We start from the raw sequence: 23,952 nt of genomic DNA on the forward strand, positions 1-23,952 counted from the left end.
TGAGACTCACCTGGATGCAATAAACTCCACCACCCTTTACCAAGACAACCCTAAAACTGTAAGAGAACTGAGCCACATACCTCACTACCTATACCCCTGCACACTCCTCTTGCACAAATCTCACTCTCCCAAACCTCCCCTGATATTTGGGCTTTAGGTTGGTGGGCTATTGAGCTACTCTAGCCGCCCCTCCCCCCCATCAGGGTCATTGAGAGCTACAATGTCTTTGTTAGGAGTCATACCCTTTCCCAGAAGTGAGCTCAAGGTGGCTAGAGGCCAAGTTTGATAAAACTTTGTGTCCCTTAGCGCACAGAGCTGCGCAGCTGGAGATCAGTCAATGTTTGTTGGGTTTCAATGAGGGAAAAGAGGAAAGAAAGAAAAAAGAAAAAGAGGGAATGATGGGGAGAGGCAGGCAGACACCGAGAAAATGGGCAGAGAGGAAGACCCATAGAATGTGAAAGAGAGAGGAGAGGAGAGGAGAGAGAGAGAGAATGCAAGAGAGATACACAAAAAGAATGTGAGAAAAGTGATCGAGACAGAGAGGGAGATAGAGAGGGACTGAGAGGCAAAGAAAGAGGCAGAGACACAGAGACAGAGAGGGAGATAGAGAGGAGCAAAGACAGAGAGACAGAAAAAGAGAGTGGCAGAGAGAGAGACAGAAACAGAGACAAAAGAGGCATAAAGGCAGAGGGAGAGACAAAGACAGAGAGAGAGAGGCAAGAAGAGAGACAGAAAGAGAGAGAGCGGCAGAAGGAGACAGAGACAGAGAGGCAGAGGAGACGGAGGAAACAGAGCAAAACAGAGAAGCTGAGAGGCAAAGAAAATGTGAGATAGAGAGAAAGAGAGAGAGAGAGACAGACAGAGATACAGAGACAAGAGAGGCAGAAAGACGGAGAGGGAGACAGAGAGAGGTAAAGAGGCAAAGACAGAAACAAATACAGAGATAAAGGGGGAGACAGAGACACATAGGATGAGGGAGGAGAACACACTCGAGAGGAGGTGGAAGCGCGCGCGCAGGCGCAGTGAAACACCGCAGCTCCCTCCTCTCCTCTCGGGCTCTCTCCTCGCGCCCCTTCTCTTCCCTCCCCACCCCCATCCCTCGCGCCCGGCGCCTCGGCTTCACTTCCGCCCCGCTGAGCCTGTGCTTCCGGGGCATGGCAGGCTCAGCCCCTGGGAGGCTGCTGGCTCTCTCGCTCTTCCCCTCCCGGAGCCCGCGGGGGGCGGGGGCGAGGAGCTCGTTGTTTGTTTACATGATGTGAGCGGAAAAAGAGACCAATAAAGTTTATTCTGGAGACAAAAGGGAAAAAAAAGCGGGGTGGGGGGGGGAGCCGGAGGCCGAGGGAGAAGCCGGGGCGGGGGCGCCGCGAGAGAGACGCGGGCGCGAGGTAGAGGCGCGCCCCGAGCGGAGCGGAGCGGGGAGCCGAGCGGGCCGGGCCGGGGCCGGGGCGCGGGGCAGCCAGCGGGCCTCGGGAGCCGGGCCCGATGCGGGCGAGCGGGCGGAGCCGCCGAGCCTGGAGCAGCCCGAGCCCGAGCGGAGCGTGAGTAACGAGGGCTGCGGGACGGGACGGGCTGGGCTAGGGCCGGAGCCCCGCGAGCCCGGAGGGGAGCGCAGCGGGTGACAGGGCCCGGGGTGGGGGGGAGTGTCTGCGGGGGTCGCCCCTCCCTCCCCTGGGGGGCCTCCCCCGCCCCCTCCCCTTCTCCTCCCGTTCCTCTTGACCCCCTGCTCCTTGTTTTCGTCTCGCCTCCCTCTTCCCCCTCTTCTTCCTCGCCTCCTCCCTTCCCTTTCCCTTGTTTTTCCCTCCCTTCTCTGCTCTCCTCTTCCTCCCAGCGCTCCCCGCTGTGTGTGCCCCTCACACACCCACCCGGGCCCGGCCGTGGGGCTGGGGTTGTTTGGGACCGAGGTGGAGGGGCAGCCCCTTCGTTCGTCTCCCGGGGCTCGAAGGGTCCTCAGCCCCCCTCCTCCCTTGGTGCTGTGTCATTTTCTCACGGGGTGGGGGGGGTGCGCTTGGAGGGGGCCGTCAAATTGCCCAGCAAGCTGGTAATGGGAAAACTATCTCGTCTTCACTCTCCCAGGGTCTTTCTTTTCTTTAACCAAAACAGTAAATCATCCTTCTGCTTAGAGAAACTCATAGAAACATTGTCTCGTTCGGCATGTGTTTGGATACTTATTATCCTGCCTGTGTCATAGTGTAGCTCCAGAGTGACCGAGGCATAGGAAGGTTAAGTGGTGCCCTGTGCTGGCCTATGTAAAGGGTAAGCATTTAGGAAATGTGATTTGATCGTAGCCAAGGGATTGTCTTAGGATGACACTGGTACTTAATGATAGAGGTAGGTACTAAGGCTTCCAGGCTTGTGAAACCGATTCTGTTCTCATTGGTTTCAAGAATTTGGAACTGTTTGTGTAGTTCCGGTAAAAAGGGGTGGGGTGGGGTGGAGTGGGGTGGGTGGTTGAGAGGATGCTTTTTAAAGTTCCCTGGTCATTTAAAAATATACATGTATAAACTGCAGTGATTAATTCTTTCAGCTGAAGCTTCCTCATTCCAACAATGTTTTTTTGTAACTGCAGGAAATCAGTATGAGGGGAGATGGTTGGAATACTATCGTTTCTATGAAAAAGAAACATCATTATTGATTCAGTGTAACTCATGCCAGTTGCTACATTTGAAGCAGCTAGGAATGATAGTATAGACCCCTTTCACTGCTAGGAAAGTGCCATAAGATGTTTTATTTATTTGGTAGGTTCCAAGCCATGGCTGTAAAGACTTAAAGAAATACAGATAATTACTACCATAAGTAAGAAAAAAAGCTGTTGTATATTTGTTAGAGTGACTACTGATCCATCGAGGAATTCAGTCGAGTCAGCAAGCATTTATTAACATCCTACTATGTGCAACACAGAGTGCCAGAAACTAAGACTATAATAAGTCATATTGTATATTGAAATTTTGGAAGTTTTTGATAAGGTGAAGCATTTTATGGGAGATTTTAGATTGGTGGTGTACTTTGTGTATGTATGTATGCTTATACACACACACACACACATATGCATGTACATAGTATGTGTGTAGACAGTATATATTAATCAATCAACAAGCATTTGTTAAATATTTATTATATACCAAGGACTATCTTGGAGCTATTAGGTGGTGAGGTACATAGAGTGCTGGACCTAGAGTCAGAAAGATTCATCTTCATGAGTTCATATCTGTCCTTAGACCCTTACTAGCTGTGTGACCCTGGACAAGTCACTTAGCCCTGTTTGTCTTGCTTTCCTCATCTGTGAAATGAGCTGGAGAAAGAAATGGCAAACCACTCCAGTATCTTTGCCAAGAAAACCCCAAATGGGGTCACAACTGAACAACAACAACAACGACTGTCTTAAGCCTTGGGAAAACGAAATAAAAAAGAAAAACCAGTCCCTACTGTCAGGGAGCTTACATTCTAATTGGGAGATAACATATACCTAAATAAGCATGTATGGAATATATACATGGAAGGTAGGGGGAGGGGGTGTACTAACAGCTAAAGGGGCTGGGAAGGCCTGTAAAAGTTGAGCTAGATCATGAAGAAAACCAGGGGTTTGAAGATGTGTCAGTCAAGAAGCATTTATTTAGTGTCTTCAGTGTGTCATGAATTGTGCTAGTTATTGGGGTTCCAAAAAGAAAAGACAGGTCATACCCTGAAGAAGTTTATATTCTGCTAGGAGGTTACAGCAGGTTCACAAGTAAGTAAATACAAGGTGTATACAAGGCTTAGTGTATAGAGAGCTGTGCAAAGAGCCGGAAAGATCTGGTTGCAAGGCCCACCTCTGAAACATATTCATGGTGTGAACCTGGAAAAGTCATTTTATTTCTCATTACTCCAGGCAATTCACTAAGAATATAAATTACAAAAAATATATCGCACTATATCACTTAAATTATAAGTCCTATTCATATAAATAAATAAATGCGCAGTGATTAGGGGAAGAGGAGTTACCAGTAACAACTAGGGCAAGGATTCTTAACTGTTTTTGTGTGTTATAACCCACCACCTTTGGCAGTCTGGTGAAGTTCCATGGATCCCTTCTCAGGATAATGTTTTTAAATGCATAAGATAAAGTACATAGGATTACAAAGGAGACCAATTACATTAGAATACAGTTATCAAAATAAAAAAAAAAGTTCATAACCCTTGCTTAAGAGCCCCTGAAGTAGGAGAATCAGGAAAGGCATCTTGAAGGAGAGGGCTCTTTTATTTGAGTCTTGAATGGAACTAAAAGTTCTCAGAGGTAGAGATGAGAAAGAAACAGCCCAGGCAAAGGTGTGGATGCAGGAGATGGAATGTTATGGAAGGGGAATAGCAAATAGCCCAACCTAACTGCGCTGGGGCGGGGGAGGGGGGGAGGGGGAGAGGAGGTAGAGGGGGATGTGAATAGAGAGAATAGGGTAGAGGTTAGAGGTGGGAAATGGATAAGATTTAGCAACTGATTGGATACATAGGGTGACAGAGACTGAAGAGTCAAGGCTGATTCCTAGAAGGCCAAACACCCAAATTGAAATAGCGAAGGGAGGGAAAGATAGCATGCTCTAATTTGGACATGTTGAGTTTGAGATGTCTATAGGACACCAAAAGTCTTAAGAGAAAGCTTTTATTTAAAAAAAAAAAGTTGTTTTTTAATCTGGGTTTTGTTTCTTCGCCAGTGCTGTAGAGCACTCCAATATCAGCATCACAAATGAGATTTTAGAGTTGAGTCTTGAAATATATCAAATAATTTAGAGCTCGATGTACCTTAGAGATCATTTAGTCTGCTTCCTTCATTTCTTTTTTTTTTTTTTCTTGTGGGTTGCAGCAGAAATAGAATGTGTTCTGAACCTGTGATTTCATCTGTCTAGGAAACTCCTTAGCAGGTTTTCTGTAGCATATAGTCAGAGTCATCTGGACTCATCAAGAGATTAGGTGAATTGGCCACAGTCACACATCCAATTTGTGCAGTGCTTCAACATATGTCTTCCTGACTCAAGGAACCTGTAAAACTTTGCCCCTTATCAGTAATCGATGAGCATTCTATTAAACACCTACTATGTGCCAGTCATTGTGCTAAGTCCTAGGGATACAAAGGCAAAAGTGAAATAGTTCCTGACCTCAAGGAGCTTCCATTCTAATAGAAGAAACAACACATTTAGAATGCATAAAGATGAATATAAAGTTGTTTTGGAAGGGGTGAAGAAGGTTTCATGTAGAAGATGGCATTTGAGCTGAGTCTGAAGGAAGTGAGGTATTTCAAGGAGTAGAGAAGAAAATAGAAGTACATTCCAGGTCTGGGGACATACAATGCTAAGGCATGGAAATGAAAATGCAGCATCATGTGTATAGAACAGCAACTGACCAGTCTATCTGGACCTCAGAAAGCATGGAGAGAAGTCAAATCTAAGAAGCCTGAGAAAGGTAGCAAAGACACAGGAAATGAATTGAGGGACCACAGTCCGTTTGTTTGGCCCTTTAAGTAAAGCCTGTAGAACAAACAGTAGGGCAGAGCAACTTTACCTCCTTTCTCCCTGTTGCCAATAAACGTCCTCAGTTTCAACTCCAAACTTATAAGCTAATACTTAGAGAATATAGTAAAGCCCGGTTGTCCTAAAGACTTTTGTCCTTTGTAGGAGTGACTGTTTCCTATTAATATCACTTTAACAGTTTTTGAATAATTGTAACTGATATTTATGTAGTGTTTTGTTTTATAAAGCACTTTGTCTACATTATCTCATCTGATTCCTCAACAAACACTTTGAAGTCGGTGTTATTATCACTGTCTTATAGACAGGAACTTGATGCTTAGAGAGGTCATGACTTGCCCAAGGTCATATAGCTAGGGGGTGTCTGAGGCAAGATTTAAACCTAAGGTATTACCATCTTGAAGGGTATATGTTCTCATTATCTGTTTATTTGAAGGGAGCCAGTTTCATTGGATTGTTGATTTTGAACTCATCTAGTCCTTATTCTACAGCTGACAAAACTGGCCTAGAGAGGTTAACTGATCTACTTGGCTTCATGCAGCTAGAGTAGCAGAGGGAGAATATCAGTGCAGGTCTTATTTTGCGTGCTCTAGAGTGACATCTCAAGGACCTTTTCCCTGTTACCTCTGTAAATAAATTTCTATGTGTGGTAGGACAACTTGGGTTGTTAAGTGATATTAAAGATATCGTCAGCAGGCAGCTAGGTGGCGCAATGGCTCTCATCTTTTCTCATCAGAAAGGCTTATTTTCTGGAGTTCAAATCTGTCCTCAGACACTAGCGGTGTGACCCTGGGCAAATCACTTAACCCTGTTTGCCTCAGTTTCCTTGTCTGTAAAAGAAGCTGGAGAAGAAAATAGTGAACCAATCCAGTATCTCTTCCAAGAAAACCCCAAATGGGACTTATTAAGAGTCAGACATGACTAAAAACAAATGAACAAAAAATATGTCATCTCCAGGGATGCCAAGAGGAGTTCTCTTTTGCAGTAGCAGCTGCCTCCATTCCCTCTTTTCCACTCCCATCAAGACCCCCCCTGACTCAGGGACCTCTTCATTTCACCTCATTGTAGTAGCTTTCTGACTATTCTCTTTGCCTTTGTTTTGTTTTTTGTTTTTGGCAGGGCATTTGGGGTTAAGTGACTTGCCCAAGGTCACACAGCTAGTACATGTATCAAGTGTCTGAGGCCGAATTTGAACTCAGGTCCTCCTGACTCCAGGGCCGGTGCTCTACTCACTGCGCCACCTAGCTGCCCCTTCTCTTTGCCTTTGAATGGGAGTGTGGCAAAGGACTCAGACCATCATCTAATACAGGGCTGTCCAACTTTAGTTTTTTATTGAAACAATAGACAATATATTTTGATTTGCGATTTTAGTGAGAGCTCTGTGGTAGCTCGGCTTCATTTACTAAAGCATTTATGTAAATTTCTATGCTTGTAGGTGGACCCCCATTTTGGACAGCCCTGATCTAATCTAAACCCTTTGCTTTTGAGATAAGGTCACTGAGACCCGAAAAAGTGGATTTGGCAAAGGTCATCCATCTCTTATACTTCTAGTGAGAAATTGTTCACAAATGTTGATTGTATTATGGATTAGAATTACTAGAATGATTTATTCGTTTCACAAAAGAGAGTCACTCTGGACATTGCTGCTCATGTGAACTTCAGTAAGAAGTTAAAATTTTAGAAATAAGATCTGTTTGCCCCCCATTCCCCAACAGTCAATTAGCAAACTTATATTAAGTGCCTACTAGATACCCAGAGCTAGGTTAAGTGTTACAGATAAAAGTAAAAAGTTCTCTCACCTCAGGAAGCTAGGTACACCTAGAAGTACTGTGTACAAAATGAATATGATATAGTTTGGTGAGGGAGTCAGTAGGAACTAGGGAGACTAGGAAAGACTTTCTTCCTGAAGAAGATAGCTCCTGAACTAGCAGGAAAAGAGGGATTCTAAGGGGCAGAGGTATGGCTGGAGCACAATCCAGGTATGGGAGACAGGAGATGGAATACCCCATGTACAGAATAGAGTGGGTCAGAATAACTAGATCACAGACTGCAAGGACTAGAGTAGAATATAAGGTGACTGGAAATGGAAGGAGAGGCCAGGATGGGAAGACATTTCAAAAGAGTATATATTAGAGCCTTTCTCTAGGCAGTACAGATATTAGGGAGGTTATATGGCTGGGCCTGCTTTCTACGAAAGGCAGTACAGTGTGAGTTTGGAAGATGGATTGGAGGGGGTAAGCTCCAACCAGGGAAGTGCTGGAGGACCCTCAGAAGGCATTGAGCCCAAACCCCTCCTTTTGCAGTGAGGTGTAGAGAGGTCACATGGCTCAGAGGTGGCTGAGGCAGGGTCTAAACCCATGTCTTCCTGGCACCAAGCCCAGTGACATATCTACTACAGCACGCTGCCTTTTCAAGTCAGCTATTACTTGGTCCAGATGAGAGGTAACAAGGCCTGAGCTAGGATAGTAGCTCTGTTGTCATTTTTTTCTATGTAGTGTGGAGATAGAAACAAGACATTTTGGCCAATGACTGGATATATGGAGTAAGTATGAATGAAAAGCTGAGGATGACATCAAAATTGTGAACCTCAGTGACTAGAAAGATGGTAGTGCCCTCAGCAGTAAAAGGGAAGTTTAGAAGAGGGATGGGCTTTGGGGGAAGAAAATAGAGTTCACTTTAGACATGCCTATATCTCATCCAGTTAGAAATGTATAATGGGCATTTAGTAATACAAGAGTAGAACATGAGAGAGACTAGGCCTGGATATATAAATCTGGAAGTCATCTGCACAGTGAAGCTAATGTTTTCAAGAGAGAATCTAGACAAAGAAGAAGATCCGGGACAGAACTGGGGTACACCTATGGTTAGTGAGCGTGGCATAGATGAGAACCAGCAGAGGATACTGAAATAGTCAGACAATTAGGAGGAGGAACAGGAAAGAACAAAAACTCAGAGAAGAGAGAGTGTCTGAGAGGAGAAGGTACATAGTCAGTAGGGTCAAGTGTTGCAGAGAAATCAAGGAGCATGAAGATGGATATTATCGGTAATATTGGTGAAAACAGTTTCACTTGAGTGAGGGGGTTGAAAAATAAAATTTCAGGGGATTAAGAAAAGAAGAAGGGGAGAAGAATTGGAGGCTAAGAGTAAAGATAGCTTTTTTCAAGTAATTTTTCAGAATAGGGGAGGAGAGATGTTGGAGGATAGCTTGGGGGAAGAGGAATGGTCAGATAAAGAGAGAATTTTTAAGGAGAAGACAGGGTGTGTTTATAGGCATCTGGGAAGAAACTAGTACATAGAGATTGGAGATAAAAGGGGATAGAGCTAATGTGCTAGAGAGATGAAAGGAGATTAGGATGAGGGGTACATGTAGAATGGCCCTGGAAAGGAGAAGAGATACTTCCTTATCAAAGACTGAAGTAAAGGAGGAACTGGTGGGAGTTTGTGAAATGAGGTGAAGATGGGAGAAGAGAGTACTTGTTAATTTTTTCAGTATAATATGAAGCAAAGACCTCAGCTGCGTAAGTGGGGTTAGAGGGTACAATAGATTTGAACAGAGATGACAAGGTTTAGAACAGCTGTCCGGAGAGTGAGATAGAGAATTAGGAAGGGGTAAAAGGAATGCTGCTGATGCAATTTGATCATAGAAATTCATAGTATGCTTAGTCAGCATGATTTTATTACTGCCTCCGGCTCTGTACAACAACATGTAGGTAGTGGCATTGGTACGAGCAGAGGAGGCAGACAGTTGGAATTTGGTGAAGTCTGAGTGGTTATAGGACTAGGGATCAGGGGAATCGAGTAGATGAATGTATAGATGCAAACTGGCTTACTGAGGAGTGAATGAAGGTTGGTCAGGGAGGTGAGTGTAGCTAGAGCCAGGGTGATGGCCTGGCAAAATACAGGGATGTGGAGAGATCCCAAGTGCAGATGAAGAACAGATTTTGTAAGAGTGAAGCACTGGGAAGACAAGATGGCATGCTTGAAGACAGTGAAAGGGAAAGGAATTTCACAGTTCTTGGGCATGTCAGTGATCTGTTTGTGGTAGTTGGCAAGACCAAGAGCATTTCCATCTCTGTGTATAGTTGATGTAAGGAGGGAGAAGGATGAGGAGGCCATGGAAGTAGATTGAAGAGCAGGGAAGTGAGGGTATTGGAGGAAAAAGCCATATACATGCTGAAGTCCCTTAGCATGAGCACAAGTATTGGAATGTGTGGGGAGGTGCTGTGAGCCAGGTACTGACCTCATTGAAAAAAGAGTGAAAGTACCCTGAGGAGTGTTAGATAATAAGCATGAGGATCTGGATGGAGTGATAAATTTGGATAACATGAATCTTCAAGTAGGAAAAGTTGCTAGAGTGATGGTGGTAGTGGAGGTCAGGGAGAATTCTGACCACCACCAAGACTTGGGGTTGGAAATATGAGAGAAGGTGTGACCAATTTTCCAGGGCTAGAAAGACGTGCTAGACCTGGGATGAAGTCTCATCAGAGAGGAGCTAGGTCTCAGTGAAGGCCAAAGAACAGAAAGAGCTCAAGAGGAAGAGGTCCAAGATAAGGGAAAATTTCTTAATTATAGAGTGGGAGTTCCAGAAGGCACAATGGAAAGGGTACTCAGGTATGGCATTAGTCATTGAAGTAGTAATGTTGTTGTTCATAGAGAAGAGAGAGTGCGCAACAGCTGTTTAGAAGGGAACTCTGAAATCACAGGTTTGTCGTGAGTAAGAATAACAGGGGATGAGGCTTTGCTAACTATTGGGGAATGAGTCCAGATGAAGGAGGAGCTCTGCTAATGGAAGTAGGTGAATAAGTTATTATTTGTGTAGTCTCACCTCATGACCTCCCCCATGCTGATGACCTTTCTAAACCATTTTTTGAGGGGGGAAGACAAGGCAATTGGGGTTAAGTGACTTGCCCAAGGTCACACAGCTAGTAAGTGTCGAGTGTCTGAGGGCAGATTTGAACTCAGGTCCTCCTGACTGCAGGGCCAGTGCTCTGTGTCACCTAGCTGCCCCCTTCTAAACCTTTTCATCCCTCTTCAAACCTCCCATGTCTGTCTCTTCCCCATCCTCTCAACTGAGAACCTTACTTCATGTTTTACTAAGGGAAAAAAAAAGCCATTCGCCAAGAGTTCCCTCTTCTCCCCTCCTCATTTCCCATCATCCAGAAGTCTTCTGCCACTTTGTCCTCCCTTCACCTGTCTCATATAGTGAGATAGCCCTTCTCCTTAACAAGGCAACTTCTTCTGCATGTGTAAGTGATCCCATTCTATCCTGTGTTCTCAGCATATTGTTCTTGATTGTCTTGATTATCTTCAGTTTTTCCTTGTCTACTGTCTGCTTCCCTATTATCTACAAACAAGTCCAAACATTTTGCCATCTCCCTTTCTCAGAAAACCCTTACTTGATTCATCCCTACTAATTATCATCTCATATTTCGTCTCTTTTTTGTGACTAAACTCCTTGAGAAGGCCACTAATAATCAATGCTTCCATTTCCTTTCGTCTCGTTCTCTTTTTAACCCTCTGCAGTCTGGATTTCAACCTCATCATTCAACTGAAACTGATCTTTCCGAAGTTACCTCTCTTATTTGCCAAATTCATTGGCTTTTTCTCAACCCTCATCCTTAAATTGTCTTCAGCCTTTAATGCTGTCAATCACCCCTTTTTCCTTATATCCTCTTCTCTTTGGGTTTCTGTGACTACTAAATCCTAGTTCTTTGCCTGTCCGAATACTCCTTCGGTCTTCTTTGCTGGATTATCATCCAAGTCAAACCTGCTAAAGTTGGATTATCCACCTACCCACCCACCCACCCAGGGCTCTGTCCTGGATCCTCTTCTCTTCTCTTGCTCTACTATTCCTTTTGGTGATCTCATCAGCTTCCATGGTTTTTGTTATCATCTCTAAGCTAATGATTCCTAGATCTACTTTTCCAGCGCCCTTGATCCCTGGACTCTCATCTCCAGTTGCCTATTAAACATCTCAAACTCTGTAGAAATCAAACTCAATATATCCAAAATTGAACTCAATTGTCTTTCACCCCAAACCCTTTTCCCTCTTCAGAACTTCCCTCTCACTGTCGGAGGGCACCACCATCCAGTCACCTAGACTCACAACCTAGGTGTCATCCTGGACTCCTCAATCTGTTGGATGTCCTGTCAATTTGACCATCCTAACATCTCTTATATATGCCCCCTTTTCTCCATCCTGGTGCAAGCCTTCATTATTTCATACTTGAACTATTATCATAGCTTGCTCACTGGTCTCCCTACCTCCAGTCTCTCCCTACTCCAGACAGGTTATCTTCCTAAAGCACAGATGTAACCTTGTCAACTCCTCCCTTCCCCCATTCAGTAAATTACTGTGCCTACTTCCCACCTCTAGGATCAAATATAACATCCTCTGTTTGGCATTCAAAACCCTTCATAGCCTAGACACTTCCTACCTTTCCAGTCTTATATTTTGCTTCCCCCTGACATACTCTGCAATCTAATGATGTTTGCTTCCTTGCTGTAGCTCACACTACACTCCATCCCCGAATTCCAAGCATTTTCACTGGCTATTTCTCCTGCCCAGACTACTCTCCTTCCGTAGCTCCACCTCCTGGCTCCCTTTGTTTCCTTTCAGTCCCCACTAAATCCCATCTCTAGAAGAAACCTTTCCTCATCCCCCTTAATACTAGGGCCTTCCCTCTATTGATTATCTTCAAGTTATTCTGTTCATGCCTTGTTTGAACATAGTTGTTTGCATGTTGTTTCTCCCATTAGACTGTGAACTCCTTGAGAACAAGGTGTGTCTTTTGGCTTTCTTTTATCTCCAGTGCTTTGCACAGGGCCTGGCACACAGCAGGCACTTAACAAATGCTTATTGACTGACTGAGCATAAATCACATTACTAAGCAAATTTCAAAGCATCAGCACTACCACTGCCCTTCTTTGATAGGTTCAGAAATGGAGAGATGATTATGTAGATGGGTCTTTCAGTGGGCTCCCCAAATCAGACTCGTCAACCAGAAGAATGGAAAAATTTAGAATTGAGGATTCTTTATTACAAGAGACAGATTTAACATAGTTGATGGAGAGCTGGAGCCAGAAAAGCCTGGGTTCTACTGTGTGAACCTAGGCAAGTTCCTTAACCTCTCAGTACTCTAGGGAAGAGTCAGACATGGCCCACATGCAGAGGAACCAGATTAAAATGTAATTGAGAGATACTTTACAAAATAAATAAAAGTACAACATAGATAAAGTCAATATGTAGTTTTCTAAGTCAGTATGCAGCCCAGAGCAATCCTTATATATAGCTTAGTGGCCCTGCTTCTATTTGAATTTGACACCACAACTAAGCAACTGTGTGTTGCAGAAAAAGTCCTAACTTGCATTGGCAGAGGGAGTTTTCTCCCATGGAAATTCCATATATCAATGAAATAACCAATCTGGTTCTTAGCCTTTTTCTTAATTTGAAGACCCTATACATAGTCACCAAAATAAAAAATTGGAGACCACTAGTTATCAATAGTCTGGACCAGAAGACTGATTTAGGGCATAGACCTGAAGAACAACTAGAACTCAAAAAGGCGTATACTAAGGCTGAATTATCTGTGTTAGATCAGCTGTGTACCAGGGCCTTATCAGGGGGAAAATGTTGATGTTATTCTGCCTCTAGGACAGTGTGCCATGGTTTTGTATGATGGCAACTACTTCAAGAAAACTTCATTTTTCATAATATTATTAGCAATAGTTTTACTTTAGTGAGAAAAGTATTATTCTATTGAAATATTTTGAAGATTATCTATGTTCTTTGATCAATGAAGAATTCTGTGAGAATTATATTTTGAAGTACATGTACATTTCTGCAAAAGTACTATACTGGTCACTATACTAGTGACCAGAAAGTTTGGGCAGAAAGTATGTGCCTTCCCTCTGAGATTACCTCCAAAGTACCCAGTATGTATACATCTTGTATAGACAGAGTTATTTGCATGTTCCCTCCCCCATTACAGGTGAGCTTCTTGTGGGTGGAATTTGCCTTTCTATTTTCAGTTCTTGGCACAGTGCCTAGCACATAGTAAGTGCTTAATAAATGCTTGTTGACTGACTTTTGTTGACTGACAGAAGAAAGTAAGGTGTGAAAGGACAGACAAGTCCCGGAGTATCCCCCATTTGAATGCCTGAAATTTTAATTACCTACAACCTTAGACTTAACTGTTGTACTTTGGTTTTGTTTTCTCAAATTGTGTGTATCATTTGGTTGTGGTGGTGTAGATGCATCCCTCTTTCACTTGTTAAGGAAATTCATTATTTGAATCCTTAGTTTTATATACTGCTTAAAGAGTGCTTCATTTCCTGAACTTCTTGTACTTTTTACAATTTTGTGTTTATTTCATAAATGCAATAATTAAGTATAGCCCAAGTCTATTAATTCGTGAAATTTCTTATTTTCATTTTGTCTTTATCTTAATAGCATCTCTCCTTTCTCTGCATGTAAATCATACTATACCTGATAAAAAGCACTTCATTCTGGAATTAGTGAAAATATTAGCTCAGAGCTGTCTTCCTATGAATTTTTTGATAAAACTATTTAATGTGGTAGCTTTAACTATGTTCTGTTATGCTTATAAAATGACACATGGTGAGTATGAGGCTGTAGCATGTTAAAAATAGTAATATAGCCACACGTAATAAAATAGTAAGAATAGCATTTATATAACACTTTAAGGTTTTCAAAGCATTGTACATATATAATCCTCACAACAATTCTGTGTGTTGGGTGCTTTTATTGTTCCCATTTTATAGATGAGGAAAAAGAGGCAGAGAGAGAGGTTAATGATTTGCTGAGGGTCACATAGCTAGAAAGTGCCTGAAGTAGGACTTGAATTCAGGTCTCCTTGGCTTCATGTCTCACATCATGTAGTGTTCCACATAGCTTTCCAAAAGATAAGAGAGATGTTATTGATTCCATATATGATCAGAAAAGGAGTTTTCTAGCCTTTAATTAAGAGCAGCAACTGGATACCTAGAGTGTTACCTTGGTACCTCCTAGATACTTTTTCCAAAATCTTAATTTTTATTAACACTTTTAAAAAATCCCTTTGATTTCTAGATATATCCTTCTCCCTTCCTCTACCACCAAGCCATCCCTTTTTAACAGCAATGAAAAAGGGAGGAAAAAAGCATTTTGTCAAAACCAACCAGCTGTCCCTGACAGTTCATAAAATATTCCACATCCATAGCCCTCTGCCTCCACAAAAATGGGAGGGCAGTGAATTTTTAGATTGGTCGTTATAATTATATAGTGTTCTGTTCTGTTCAGTTTTTGTTCTTTCTGTTTACATTGTTGCACATAATATCTAATGACTACCTCATGTGTAGAATTATTTTCCTGTTTCAATTTACTTCACACTGTATCAGTTCTCCCTATGCTTCTCTGAATTCTTCATATTCATCATGTCTTATAGTACAATAATATTCCATTACATTAGTTTATCACAATTTGTTTAGCCATTCCCCTCTATAAATGCTAGTTCTTTGCTACCACAAAGAGTGCTGCTATAAATATTTTGGTGTATATAGATAGGACCTTTCTGGTTTTGACCTCACCAAGTTGTTTTATTTTTTTAATGAGAAGGCTTCCTTATCATTGGATCAAGCTTCTGTAATTGTTATTAGTTTTACTATTATAACTGCCGTAAAAATTTCCAAGTGTATATATATGCATATATGGTGTGTGTAGATGTATTTACATATGTCTCTGGGGAAAAGCATATATATGTGTATATATGTGCATATATACATACAATATATTTTCTCATTTGAGCTTCACAACAATCTTGTGAGGCAGATACTATATGGATTGTTATCCCCATCTTGCAGGTGAGATAACTGAGGCTCAGAGATGCTAAGTGATTTTCCCATGGGCGAATAGCTAGTAAATAATAGAGGTGGGATTTGAATCCAGAGCTTCTTGATGCCAAGTCCAGCCCCATGCCTGCAGTTTATTGAAGAGCACTGACAAGAATAACATTGGGTGCTCAGAGGACTTTGAGGGTTTACAAAACTAATATAGAAGTGAGAATAACTTTGTTTTCTGGCCCAGTTGCCAACATATTCCTTTTGAGTTCAGCTACATCTGCCTCTCTCTTCATTAGTAAACTGGGAATTATTGGCAACCAGTATCGTGTTATGTAATTCAGATATTCTACATTTTTTTAAAACTCCTCACAAGAAAGGTACAAACACTATTATTCTAAAGAAATATCTGATGCAGAAAGAGCATGATAGATGCTTGGCTTAACTATAAAATACTTAACTATTTTTGTTGGCCATCAAAAACAATGTTGAATACTTCTAAATAGTTGTAGTTCTGAATAATTTTAATGATATAGTTTTACTACAGAGAGAAGCAATGTTGATAGAGTTGGAGTAAAGCCCCACCTCTGAAATTTTTTAGCTGTATACCCCTGGGCAGTCACTTACTCCTATGAGCCTCAATTTCCTAGCATTTCTCTTGTAAGTCAGAAGAGTTTTTGGTGTGAGTTGGTGAATGTTTTGCTAGTGGAGGGAGTTTCCTAAGCTAACAAAAGCACTAATTCTTATGTATTCTGTATTTTCAGGATGTAGCTGATTCAGATTTCACAGAGGCAATTACTTAAATAATTTGAAATACTTGTGGGCTAAAATCAAGAATTCCAATAAGAAGAATTTATATGAAACTTTTGAGCTCCACAGCTAAATGTGGTTGTAGTATTTAGGAGAAGGAAAGGAGAGATCTTACAGCTAGAAAGGAGTGTCCTCTTTGAAAAGAACCCTTCCCACCTATCCAGCCCCCCTCCCCATTTGAAAACAAATAAGCACAGTCCCAGCAAACAAATCCATGTCAGACAATGATGTGTGTCTCCTTCTGAACCTACAATCCGTCACCTCTCTGTTGTGAGATGGGTAGTGCATTTCACCATCAGTCTTCCGCTGTTGTGGTTGATCATTGCATTGATCAGAGTTACATCTTTCAAAGTTCTTTTTCTTCACAGTGTTGTCATTATAGAAATTAGTCTCCTGATTATACTTAATTATAATTTTGTTCATTTTGGAAAAAAATGTATTTTCAAAACTGCAAAATTCACTTTGATTGACTTTTGGTCATGCTACTAATGTTAGACCATCTATAGATTATAGCTTTAAAATATAGCTGATTTTTCCTTCTATTTTTAATTGGCAGGTTTTACTAATATTTGGAGGTGTTTTTTTTTTTTAATAGACTTATAGAACACAAAAAGGCACTGTGCTACAGAGTAGTAGAACCATGAGTCTGAAGACCTAGGACCAGCCCTTCCACTAACCAGCAATGTAACATTGGGCAGCTGAGCCACTCTGGGACTCAGTTTCCTCATCTGTAAATGACAGTTAATTTCTAAGATTCCTTCAAGCATTTGTAATGCAATAACATGACATGATACAATACAATAAACATTAAGTGTGTACTATGTGCCAAATACTGTGCTAAGTGCTGAGGATACAAATAAGAAAAAAAGAAAGAGTCCCTGCCCTCAAGGATCTTATAATTTAATGGGGGTGACAATTCATAAAAGAAAACTGAAAAGGGTGGAGTGGGGAAGGTACTAGGCATGGGGCATGATGATGGTGAAGGCAAAACCAAACACTCCAGTTGGTGAGAGATGAAGAATTGACTGAGCCTCTAAGACATCTTTAAGGGGAGGCTTTCCTTTAAAAGGCATCTCTCTGACGTCAGCAAAGAGCTGAATTTCAGAACACCTATTGCAGGTGGTTTCAGGAGCTGTCTAGAAATGTTGTTCTCACATGTTTGAAGCCTCTCGCAGGAAATTTTGCAGCTAGAAAAGTTGGTAACATTCAAAAAGCAGTGAAGTGGAAAGACTTTGCAAGCCAGTTGCTAATACTGTCAGAAACAGTAGGCCTTTCACAGTATCATTTAAATACCTACTAAGGTACCAGGTACTCTGCTAGGTCCTGAGAATACAAAGACTTTCAGGAAAGTATACGCCAAGATTTTCTTTGCCAAGTTATTTGCTTTTGTCCAGAAAACAGGTGTATTGTGCTGTTTTTCTTGTTGAAAGCTTAACTTCAATCAACTTATCAAGAGAAGAATCAGGTTTGAGAAAGGGGTTAATAATTGTAGAGAAACATTACTTTGTATATTGTTTTTGTTCCTGGTTTATTTTCAATCTTTACATGCAAATTATTCAGCTTTCTCTTGGATGCTTTAAACCACTAACTTTCTCAAGCAGTAGATAGTGTTCAGAACCACTTTGAATGTGTAGTAATTTTGCAGTAAAAGCAAAGATGAATTTTATGGCTTAACTTTCCAATGAGAAGAGAGATTTAAAAATTATTCTTAATGCTTATGGATGTTATCTAACTTTTGGTGTTCTGTAGGGTTTGGGGAGAAATCTATCAGCCCACTAAATTCAGTTAATGTTTAAGAGTCTGCTTATTCTGGCAAGTTACTATGCTAGGCACTGAAGATACCAGGACAAAAACAAACTAGAACTGGCCCTCAAGGAGTGTACATTCTGCTCAGCTGAATAATGTGCCATTACATTTGGAATAGACTGTTGCCCTTATTTTGCATACCTTGATTTCTACGCCTTATAGAACATAACCTTATAGAACAAAGTACCTTGTAGAATGTAACCTTTTCTCCCCAGCTGCCAATGCTGTCTGCTCTAAGGTTAAGTTCCATCAATTCTGTATTTATTATGTATGTTGTGAATTATGTTGTCTTCCCAATTAGAGTGTAGGCTTCTTGAGAGCAAGGATTGTTTTGGTATCTCAAGCACTTAGTACAATGCTTGGCACATAATGGATACTTGGTAAATGCTTGTTAATTAATTGATTAAATATACTGTTAATCATCTTGGAAATCTTTGTGGTGCTGTTACTATTCTACATAATAAGGTACTAGAATGCATTGTCAGCTAGTAGCATTACCAGGAAAACCATGAAAGACAAATTGAGATCAACAGCATGTGAAATCAAGCTATACATAACAGTGAGGAGAGCAAACAACTATATCCTCAGTGCTTTATTTTCTGTCTTGCAATATTACCTGAAAATCAGCTAGTAGCTATAAGGATGTATGACTGAAATATTGGCATCTGCTTCTTAAGGTATGTCTGAAGGTATTCATATTGGTATCTGTTTCTTAAGATATTCATGTTTAATGACTTTATCCTATAAAATACTTATACTTTTTAAGGGATATAAAAGACCTAGTGTTCGTTACTTGCTCCTTATCTATTCTTTTAAGAGCATCAAAAAGCTTTGGCACTTCCTTCACAGTAGGTGCAGTTACAGTGTTGAACATAGCATTTTCCAAGCAGGTTATGATAATTGTAATATCAATGGGAGACTAAAAGTAGTTTCAAATAGCATCAGTCCTTTTGAAACAATCAGAATGCCAAAGAGGCTTTGTCTTCTCCCCTGGAAGTTAATGCTTGGCTTAAAGAGGAAGACTACATTCCAATCTGCTTAGTTTTCTATGAGACTCCAAATTCCTTTAAAGTTGTTTTTTTAATATCTTTTTTGACTATATCTACATGTGTAAAATTAAGCACTGCCAAACCTTTCATCATAGCTGCCCTCATAGCCAGGACCTCCTAGCATCGCTCAGCTGTTCATGCTATAGTTATTTCATGCATGAAAATATAGTCTTTCACATAGATGTTAAAAATTAGCTCTCAACAGTGGAAAAACTAGATGGCAGTCTGAAAAGTCATGTATCCTTTCAATGTATACAAAGCACTATCCTCAATTACAGCTCTGTAAGGTAGGCAATATAAACATTATTATCCACTTTTGTCAGATGTAGAAACTACGACACACAAACATGAATGTGATCAGCCCATAACCACTCCCCTAGAAAGTGTCAGAGCTGGGGTGTGAACCACTTCTCCTCTCTAACTTTTAATTTTTTGTATACCACATTGCCAAAGCTACTGGATTTGCCAAGTTTACTGACAATCATGATTTGTTTCTATGTTATCAAACTGTCATTTGGTCCCTATTCTGTAGAAATCTAGGAGTATAGATTTGGATCGTCACTGAAGGAAGAATGTAAGGTGTGGAAGTAAATGGATATGACTTTTTGATGTGTGGACTGACTCGTGGAAAGCCTTTTCAGTGTGAGAACAGTCTAATCTTGGAACTACAGAGCCATCAGCAGATGTCTTTTGGAACTCTGCCATCCATGTAGTGTCTGCTCTGTACTCTTCCTTACTAGTCACAATTTTGTTCATGAAGTGTTCTTCACATAACATACCGTGTGAGAGTGTACTCATGAGTTGTTTTCAGGTTCCAACTTCCCAAAAGCTTAGTTTTACTCATCCTGGGGTCTTTCCAACCTTGAAGTCTCATTGGAACATCCTGATTAGCTCATTTATATTCCAACTTCTTGTTGCATTGTTTATCATTGACCCAGATGAGGTGTTGACTATACATGTCACTTAAAATTAACTGTGCTTCTATAATTTCCACCAAATCAGTGGAATCAGAGGAGTTAGCCTTTGCTTGTCTTTACATAACTATTGTCTACATGTTGATAAATTTTTCCATGCAAATACATCCCTATCAGTTTAGCTGAGTCAAAAATCCTTTCTCCCTGCAGTTTATCTGTCTCCTCTCATGCTTCTCTCTCTGCCCCTCCACAGTCCATATTCTCTTCTGCTCTCCAGAAACCCTGATCTAGTGTTAACATACTCCCCTTCATCCTAGATATCTTTGTTTTGTAGTCTTCCATCTGATACTCAAAAAGCCTTAGTCACCTCCAGAAGATATAGCTTCCCTGATCACTCTTAACAGTGCAGGCCGTTCCACCGAAACTTTTATTTTTTTTCTCACTGGCCTTTGTTCGTCTTTGTTCTCCCAGTCTATCAACACTGCTCTTGCTTTATTTTTCTCTTTTCCTGGTCTTTATAGTTGACCAGCTCAATTATATGTAGTCTTCCACAAGCAAGGCTTATGTGATGCCTCCTGCACCAGGACTTTCCTTACCCCACACCCTCCCTCCCACCCCTGGTTAATAACACGTTTTGTGTGTGTGCGTGTGTGTGTGTGTGTGTGAGAGAGAGAGACAGAGAGACAGAGACTGTCTCTGTCTGTATAGATTCGCATTACTTGTGTATGTTATATCCCTGTCCTCCCAGTGTAGTGGAAGTTCCTTGAAGAGGGACAGACTTGTTTTTATCTTTGTATTATTCCCAGTGCTTAGCACCAACCCTCATCTCCTCTCACCTGGACTACTGAAACAGCCTTCTAGTCAGCCTCCATAGCCTGACTTACTCCTTTATTCAGTCCATCCTCCACAGAGCTGCCAAGTGTTGTACTAACCATACCATGGTCCTGCTCAGTGAGTTCCAGTGGCTCCTTATTGCCTCAAGGATTAGTAATTATCTTCTCATCTTTAGTGATTCTTGTCTATATCCCCTCATCCTCATACATGCCACTATATTACGCTGCATTGTCCATCTGCTCTGGCTGCCCAGGCTATATGTACAGATGAATGATTGCTTGCCCATCCAACTGCATATCAAAATCTGGACTATAGGTGTTCTTTATACACTTAGTTTTTCCTCTATGGAGAGTTGGGCCAAACTTTCTATTGATTATGAACCTCATTTAAAAGGCCTTTAGTATTTTGCAATCTGCACGATGTCATCTTCAAACAGGAGCACTTGGAGGACCTCACCAACTATAGAGAATCTCTTTTCCATTTGGAACTGGATATCCTCCATAATAGTGACAGTATACTTTTGGTGAGCATCAGTCTCTTTTTCATTGGTCCTTTAACAATAACCAGAGCTAAGTCGTAAATGATTCCTACATTGGCAACCAGTCATTTCCTTTTTATTCAAATATAATTGATTTATTTTATTATGCTGCTACATGGTATTCAGTATGCTTAATGCCTCCTGACTTTTGTTGGATAAAATCTGTATCTCAGAAAACCTATAAGCTTAACCCTAACCTCATCACAAACTCTAGTCTTTTGTATCATGAATTACTTGCTAAAAACCTCTACCTGGATATCTCATAGGTATCTCAAAAATCAGCATATTCAAAACAAATCCTTGTCTTTCCCTCTAATACCTCCCCATTCAGCAAACATCACCGTTTCTGACAAGAGCTCTGTTATCTTACTATTCACTCAAATTCAAAGCCTCAGTCATCCTTGACTCTTTGCTCTCCCTCACCCTCTATTTTCAATCAGTTGCCAAGTCTCCTAGATTCTGTCCCAGACAGAATATTCTTGTATCTCTCCTCTCTTTTCCACTCATACTCAGCACCCTCATTCAAACTCTTATCACTTCTGCCAATACTATTGAAATACACTTCTAAATGGTCTCCTTGCCACTTGTTTCTTTATTTAATCTTACATCCTCTATTCAGTTGCCAAAAGACCAGTTTGGTTTGACCACATCAGAACCCATTTGAAAACCTTCAATGACTCTATATGGCCTGAAGAATAAAGGAGAAACTCTTGAGCTAGAAATCAGGGGCTCACCTTTCCATACATCTTTCATATTATCCCACACTCAATGGTTCAGCCAAATTGGAGTACCAGTTTGTCCTCATGTCATCTGCCACTATTGTCCATTCTCCCAAACTGTGGCCAGAAACCCTGAGGGTTTTCCCCTCCCAGATTGATTGTATTTTTGTGACTAGGTGAAAAAGGTCATTCTTTGCTTCATTTCTTCTTTCCTAGGCTTAATCACTGAATGGGCATTGCCTCAGACAAACTGAGACCTGGGAAAGACCTTAGCTTAAAAAGACCAAGCCCTCCCATTGCATCCAGGACCATCTCCAGTCATCCTGATCTATATCTCGCCATTGGACCCAGATGGCTGTGGAGGAGAGAGTGAGGCTGGTGACTTTGCACAGCCCTTCCTCATTTAAATCCAGTTCACTGCAAGTCATGGCATCTCCTTTCTGATGTCATGGTCCTCTTTGAGAATGAAGGACAAACAACAATCCCCATGCCTCCAATGCCTTGCCTCCTTATCTCTGCCTTTCAGACTCTTTATCTTCTTTAATGGCTCAGCTTCAATGCTACCACCTTCTTGAAGGGTTCCCTATTTCGCCCTTCCCCTGCCAGCTATTAGTCTATTCTTTCCCTCCTCAAATATTAATAATATTGAGATTCCAACTTAATCCTCCTTACTCCCCATCTGCGTTACATTTGAATTCTATGCATTTGTATTGTATGCTCATGGTGAGATCTAAGTTTGATAGCTGAAGAAGTGGATAGAGTGATGGATTTGTAGTCAGGAAGACCTAGATTCAAACCTCTTCTAAGTGAAACTTAAGATCACTTGCTTAACCTTTTTGTCCCTCAGTTTCCTCATCTATAAAATGAGAGGGTTAAATTTGATGTCCTTCCCACTCTGAATCTGTGACATTTTGATCCTGTGCTCTTGAGGGCAAGGACTGTTTCATTTTTATCTCACTTTTCTCAGTGCTTGGTTCTGTACCTCACTCAAAGTAGTCACTTAAAAATATTTTCTTGAATTAAGTTACCAGCATCACTTTTATTGGCCTGATACCCAATTTGTCATCAGGAACTAATTATTAAGAACTTACTCCCCTACTTGACAAGTGTAGAATCTTAGAACTAGAGGAAGCCAGCTGGCCTATTCCCTCATTTTATAGATGATAACATTCAGACCCATAAAAGTTAGATTCCTTGCCCATGTTGTCATTACTAGCATATAGCAGAGCCCTAGCCTAGTAGTCATATCACTGTATCACCTTAAGCCACCATTATGTTGAACACGATTGATGAAGAGATTGGACTAGATAAGCTTTAAGGCCTCTTGTATGAATTTGCTGACCAGGAACTTAGAGCTTTGCTATGTGGTTATGGTTAACACAGTTCTTAGTGAATTCATTGTTAACCTTTAGTCTTTGTGGCATCATAAAAAATGATAGCTGCCTAGCTGTGGTGGAAAGTTTTCTTGAGGTCTTCTGATACATGTAAGGGGAAGGCACGTACAGTTATCAGTGGTTGCCTGGAACTGATAGTCCAGATTTCTGAGAAAAGACCATATGTGTGCTAGTATCTCTTTTGATGGTGCCAAGTTCATTCTCCTGTCAGAGAAGAGAAGCAAGTAGTTATTAAAAATTAGTATCTATAGCTTATATTAAGCCACTTCCTGCTACAGCCTGCCTGCACTTCCTCTATAAGCATAACCAAATCTTTTGCTTGGACTGGAACTTCAAAGAAGAGAAATCAAGGTTGGCTGTAGGAATGAGACTTTTTATTTCTCCAATCAAGTTCCCAATCAATTAATTTTCTCTTCCATTAGGAACATTGGACCGTCATTGTTTTCATCTTGCTTCTCCTGTAGTTGACTATGATTACTTTCAGAAAATAACTTTTTAAATGCTATTGCCACATATTTCTCCTTTGGAAGTTATAAACCCTGTTATGGTGCCTTAATTT

The 23,952-nt window shown here is 41.2% G+C and overlaps 1 protein-coding gene across 2 annotated transcripts in view; it reads left to right on the forward strand.

Annotated features, from left to right (window-relative positions):
- Window positions 1-1,458: 1,458 nt before the first annotated feature.
- The window catches only part of PIK3CA (phosphatidylinositol-4,5-bisphosphate 3-kinase catalytic subunit alpha), a 91,344-nt gene continuing 68,850 nt past the window's right edge, over window positions 1,459-23,952 (forward strand). The window contains exon 1 of one of the 2 annotated variants that reach the window (XM_036753799.1): window positions 1,459-1,538. The gene's annotated coding sequence lies outside the window, so the exon portion shown is untranslated. The remainder of the gene's footprint in view (window positions 1,539-23,952) is intronic. The other variant, XM_036753798.1, reaches the window with a different exon arrangement.

This window comes from Trichosurus vulpecula, chromosome 4 (genome assembly GCF_011100635.1).
Source record: "Trichosurus vulpecula isolate mTriVul1 chromosome 4, mTriVul1.pri, whole genome shotgun sequence".
Lineage (NCBI taxonomy): Eukaryota > Metazoa > Chordata > Mammalia > Diprotodontia > Phalangeridae > Trichosurus > Trichosurus vulpecula.